The following is a 6,286-nucleotide window of genomic DNA, read 5'->3' as shown; positions in this document are numbered from 1 at the left end:
TGTTCTGGTTTTTAAATTGAGAGGTGAATGCAAATGTCGCTTTATCATTATTCTCTAATGGTATATAAAACTTTTAAGGAATAATAAGCTTAAAATAAAGAATTAACAACTGCACATTTCACAGAGGATTCCCGCAGGCTCTTTGTCAGCACGCGGTCCCGTCAGTGGGCTTCAGGAAGCAGGGCGGCAGGAGAGGGAGAAAGCAGTCATGGCCATTGACCTCGGTGATCAGGACCCCGTACACAGGGCTGCTTCCCAGAGCTGTGAAGTCTCTCCACACTGGTCTACTCCAATCCCAGAACTAGACAGCAAGCAAGGAACCGAAGTTCAGTGGCCAACGGTCAGAACCCACAATGTGATCACGGGAGAAAAACGAATAAAAAGGACTATCCTACAGAATCCAAGTGGAATGGTCAAAATGTGCATGTTCTTACCTTTTCCAGTCTTCTCTTCCCACCTTGCTTGTAAACCGCTCAAGGGCAGTCTGTCTTCTACTTTCTTCTACTCTTTGTAACTTTGCTTTCACTCTAGTTTTCAAGTAAAAATAGAATGTGTCTGTCCAGCAATGAGGTAGTCTCCTTGATAAATACATAAAGCCACTCCCGATTCTTCTGATGCACTCTGATTAACTACTATGGGGCATATTTACTTCCCAACCTGCAGTCTTGGTCAATGCTGCTCTTTTTCAAGGGATTTTGTAAACATCTTTTCATGAGTCACACACGCACATGCAAATGTGCAAAACCAACCTCTTGAGGTTAGAGTCATACCTACAATTTTACTAAAACAGGATTGTCCATTTTGATCAGCCCTGGGTTCACTGGCTTTATACAGAGTAACAGTACTTCCCAGAGAAGAATGTTTTGTCCCATTAAAGTAACTGAAGATGTGTTTCAGTCTTCAAAATCAATTCCAAGTTTGGTGCATTTTCTAAAGCTCTTGATCTTACCAGGTTTGCTGCTACCTTGAAGAGGTCTCAGCTCCCTAGGGCTTATTTCCTGAACCATTGATCTTTAAGAATTGGCTAATCTCTAAAATGGTTGCTGGAAGGACCAAAGAAGAATTATATAAAATTACTTTTTAAACTGTTATACACTGTGTAAATGTAAGAGTCTTAATTCTAAGCCTAGAAAGCTTAAGTTGAGTTTCTTTTATAAGAGGTCAGGCTTTGGGGGTTAGAAATCTTTGTAATCTTTCCAGAACTACTTGCTGACCCAGGAAAGTAATCTCTCTCTAAACTTTGCTTTTCTTAGCTGAAATATTGGATTAGCGGTAGCACCTACCTCTTGGTGTCATAATAAAGGGTTCAATAAGATTATGCATGTAAATATTTAGACCTATCCCTGGAGATAATGAATACAAGTAAATGTTTATTGCTATTGTGTGCAATTAAAATTCTTTCCTGGGCTCATCTACACAAATTAGGTATTCCCTTTTTCTAAGATCACGAAAGCTTACTCATGAGATTACTAAAAAGTGTATTCTTCCTAGAATTCAAAAGTGAAAGGCCATGAACACACATATATAACCATATCCAAAAATCACTTATTTAACACATTGCTACTATTTTTGAGCCTTTATATTAGGGACCAGGCACTGGCTAGACATTTTGCAAACATTAGCTAAGTTAGTCTTCACAAAAAGCCTACCAGGGGGTTATTTTTGCCAATTTTTATAAAAGAAAGCTCCCTCAGGGAGGTTATGGAATTTGCCTGAGGTCACACAGCAAGTCAAAATTTCAACTTAAGTATTTTGTCTGACTGAGGGTCCCAGAATAGTCTTTTCTTTCATCTTCTTATCTTTCATTTTATTTTCTGTCTTTTCTTCCCTTTTTTCATTGTTCAAAGTTTTAATATAACAATAAAATTCAAATGTAAATAGTTTATACTGAGGAATGCAAGCAAACTCGTTCATCCTCTTTTGTGCTATTGAATATATGTGAACTGCCGAACAAAATAAAGACTAAATAGGTACAAATATAGGCTGTGCTACTCCAACAGCTCATCCTTCCAGTGGGGACATTTTTCCTGCTGTGGTTGCTACTTACGAATGAGGTGCTTGTGTGGGATAAGGACGAGGAGTTGCCTTTACTGCTCCGCAATGTCTTCATATCCGGACCAATCTAGTCCTAGCTACTTCACTGCTAACTCCAATTACTGGAGAACAGAACTTTGGAAATTTACAATCATTCATCATGCAAGCATCAGTCAACTGTTGATAGAACATCACTTTTGAGCAAGGAGTTGTATGAATTATTAAATATAAAAATAAGGCAGGCCATTTATTTTTTTTGGCAAGATGACAGAGCAGGACGTGACTTCTCCCATCATGCATTATTTAAATTGGAATCTAGACTTTGCACTAATTTTTTTTTCCACAAGAAACATATATAATGAAAAATAAGAACTATGAGCAAAATCAGATCTGTTTTGATTTTTGTTTTGTTTTTTAATCCTCATCCAAGGACATTTTCTGATATTTTGTTCACATAGAGTGGGAGGGAGAGAGAGAGAGAGAGAGAGAGAGAGAGAGAGAGAAACATCGACATGAAAGGGACACATTGAGTGGTTGCCACCCACACGACCCAATCAGGGCTGGGGACAAACTGCAACCAAGGTACATGCCCTTAGCGGGAACCAAACCCAGGTCTCTCCAGACCACAGGCCAATGCTCTAACCGCTGAGCCAAACCGGCCAGGGCCAGATCTGTTTTGTAATGATAACATGATAAAGTCTGCTACACTTACAGAAACCTTTATTCTGATATCTTCATGCTTTGAGAGAGAGAAAAAAACATAGTTGAAACAGCTTCAGGCAGAAATGGAACCAATTGTGAAGATGTTGACGATCAAAACACTACAAGGTAAACGCAGTCCACCTGAGATGGTTGGATCTTGTTTGACCACCTAGCTGACGAACAGGTTTAGAAGCAGAAGCAGTGAGCTGGCATCTCAGGTAAGGATAACAAATCCAATATGAATGTGGCAATTACTCAGGAGCAGCCAGATATCTTTATGTTTTCAGAGAGATTGCTTCACTAACAGATAGAAATGCTTTGCGTTCGCTCTGAGTACCCCGATGCAGCCATGGAAGGCCTGACGTGATGAAAGAGACCCAGGTAAAAATCCTGCCACTCTCCACTCTTGTGTCATCAGCAGTGAACTTGGCTCCTTCACTGGTCTCTTTGTTCCCTTCAATCAGCCCAGAGGCAGTTAATAGCATTATTAATCTTTTCTTTTACAAGCCACAGTACCTTAAAACAATTTAGACCATGTGTGCACGTATTCTCCACTATCTGACTACAGCAGTCATAACAAAGATGTTGGAAAATGCAAACAGGTGCTAAGAGACCCAGTCAAAGTTTTCAGTAAGAATCTTTCACATATAAAGACACTATTGCAGCTTGTTGAATAGCTTGATGGGGCCAATAGAGTGAGTAGGTACTGGTGGACAGCTTCTCCTTGATGACTGATCTTGAGGATTCCCTTGAAAACGCTATTCCCCTTGCCTAGCCAGTGTGGTTCAGTGGTTCAACATCGACCCATGCACCAAGAGGTGGCCGGTTCAATTTCCGGTCAGGGCACATGCCCAGGTAGTGGGCCTGATCCCCAGTGGGGGCATGCAGGAGGCCAATCAATGTTCTCTCTCATCTATGTTTCTATCTCTCTCTCCCTCTCCCTTCCTCTCTCTTTCTCATATCAAAGAAATAAAATTAAAAAAGAAAATGCTACCCCCCTCATATCTGAGACCTTTGGTTATATTCAGGCATGTATCAGCATTAAATATGTTGGCAGAGAAACTGAACATGACCACAGAAGATGCTGAAAGCTATATTGTGAATTTATTAGAAATGCAAGATTGATTCTTAAGTAGGCCCTGTGGTAATGGGCAGTCTCACCTCATCCACAATTAATCAAAAAGAGCAAAGTCTCTCATTTGGAACCAGGTGTTGGCCATAGAGATAGAGGGAAATGCTTGATCAGAATGTTAGGTCAGATGCTTTCAGTTGGGCAACTCAGGACTCTGGCTCTACAGTGGACTGAATGTTTCCCCCAGGAATTTGAAGCCCTGGTCCAAATTAGATGGTATTTGGAGGTGGGACTTTGGGATGTAATTAGAATGAGGTTCCTGCCCATATAAGAGGAGGCCAGAGAGCCAGCTCACTCTTTCCACCAGATGAGGATGAAACAAGAAGCCAGCTGTCTGCCACCTGACCACACGGGCACTGTGATCCGGGACTTCCAGGCTCCGAGCAGTAAGAGATAAATTCCTGTTGTCTATCAGCCACCCAGTCCATGGTACTTCGTTTTAACAACCCAAACTAAGACAGGACCTCACTGAAGAATTATAAAAGAAATACTGAGAAATTCAACATCATAAACCCACTATTTAAAAGTATGACATATATTTTTGAAATAGAAATTTGGGGCCAGGGGAATAAATCAGACCTGGATCCTATTCCGTAACCTACTAGAGAAGATAAAAGACATAAATAAGTAGCTATAATGTAAAATGGAAATAAAAATGCCATAGAAGATAATAGAGTTGGGTTCTGTAGGACTTCAGGGGATGAGGAATTCCTTAAAGCTGAAGGACTCGGTGGGAGAGATGAGGGAAGGGGCATCTATCTGGGCGTTGAAAGATGTTAGGATGTGCTACGTGGAGAAAGGAAGAAGGAGGAAAAGGAAAGCAAAGGCACAGGTGGACCGTGGCCTTTACAGAGCAAACCAGCGCTGGGACCAGGTTGGAAGGCATGTGAAGAACGAGCAGGGCACTCATGCAAGAAGCTAAGCAGAGCCAAATCACAAAGGGCCTGAAGCCTGGTCACAACGTGGACCAAGCAGCCCTCCTCCAGCTCCCCTTTGAGCCTTCCTCTGCTTCCGACAGAATTCTTTCCAGAAAGTTTCTGACTCCCCACTCAATGCCATGGCCTTATTTAAACCAGGCCTGATACCCAACACCTCTCTCCTTTCTTTCCCAGGACATTTCCCTTCCAGCCTTGACGGGATGCTCGGCCACAGAGCACCAAGCTCCCACTTCTGCGGATCTTGCCCCGAGACTTGCGGTGTGGCAGCTTGCCAGGCCCTGATCGCTCAGCCAGGGAGCCCGCGTGGGGGGGTAATCTGACGTGCAGAACGAGCCCTCTCCAAAGGCTCTGCTGGGGCATCAGCGCTAAATCGTACCTGACATTTAATTCCAGCTTTGGGCAGTTCCATGTGAAACTTGACTTCAGTGAGACATTGATCAGCCTGCAGTTCTTCATGAGCTTTGACACAATCAATTTTCTCCAGTGGATTGGGCGGTCATTAGCTGACTTACAGAAAAGCCTGGGTCACACGCGGCTTTCCGCGGGCCTCAGAGCTGCGCACCGGGAAGGAATGATGAAAAATTGCTGCTGGCAAGTGAGTGCCCCCTTCCCTGCAGAATATAACCAACGAGAGTCTAGGAAGCCCTGCCAGTGTGGCTCAGAGGGTTGGGCATCATCCTCTGCACGAAGGCTGCCTGCTGGATTCTGGGTCAGGGCACATGCCTGGGTTGCGGGATCCATCCCCGGTAGGGGGCGTGCAGGAGGCAGCCAATCGATGTTCACTCTCACATCGCTGTTTCTCTGTTTCCTCCTCCTCCCTTCATCTTTCTCTCTAAAAATCAATAATAATAATTTTTAAAAAGTCTGTGGAGAGCAGACTCACCTTCAGTCCCACCACTTCAGATATCTGAGTCTGTGAGAGGGTTGAGGAAATCATCCAGCTGATTTAAGGAAAGGGGACAAAGTTGGACGAAACAATGCTCACTTGAGGAGCTCTTTACAATCATGTCCTATGGTCCCAAACGCCCTTCACTTACTCTCCCTTTTATCTTGAACTGTTTAGAGATAGAACAAACACAAAGCACTTGATCAGTGTGAGTCCATATAACTCACGTGAGGCTATGATCAGTGAATCAGTGAGCACTTACTGTGTTCTTGGAAACACTGTGAAGGCAAAACAGATCTTCAAGACACTACCCCCCAGGCCTGCACGCAGCACTGCCTGGCACCCAGGCAGAGTAGGTGACTCCCTGTTTGCATGCCCCTCAGATGAAAAAGGCTGGCACCTCCCAAAGCACGGACCTCATTATCAGAAACCATGTCTCCATTTCCCTCGCCTCTGTGTCCAGGGGTCAGCTGAGTACCTGCCACATGGTCAGCACTCATTAAAAAAAAATTTTTTTTTTAATTGAATGAATGAATAATTCGGGTGTCATATTTCCAATATTTGAGTTTTTCCTATGATGAAAGTGTTAGTAGA

The 6,286-nt window shown here is 43.2% G+C and overlaps 1 pseudogene; it reads left to right on the top strand.

The window, feature by feature from the left end:
- Positions 1 to 208: 208 nt before the first annotated feature.
- LOC118637663 lies at positions 209 to 3,409 on the top strand (annotated as a pseudogene).
- Positions 3,410 to 6,286: the final 2,877 nt, after the last annotated feature.

Source organism: Molossus molossus, unplaced genomic scaffold (assembly GCF_014108415.1).
Source record: "Molossus molossus isolate mMolMol1 unplaced genomic scaffold, mMolMol1.p scaffold_m16_p_20, whole genome shotgun sequence".
Classification (NCBI taxonomy): Eukaryota; Metazoa; Chordata; class Mammalia; order Chiroptera; family Molossidae; genus Molossus; species Molossus molossus.
The sequence above is the reverse complement of the archived record's forward strand: the minus strand, read 5'-3'. Positions and strand labels throughout refer to the sequence as shown.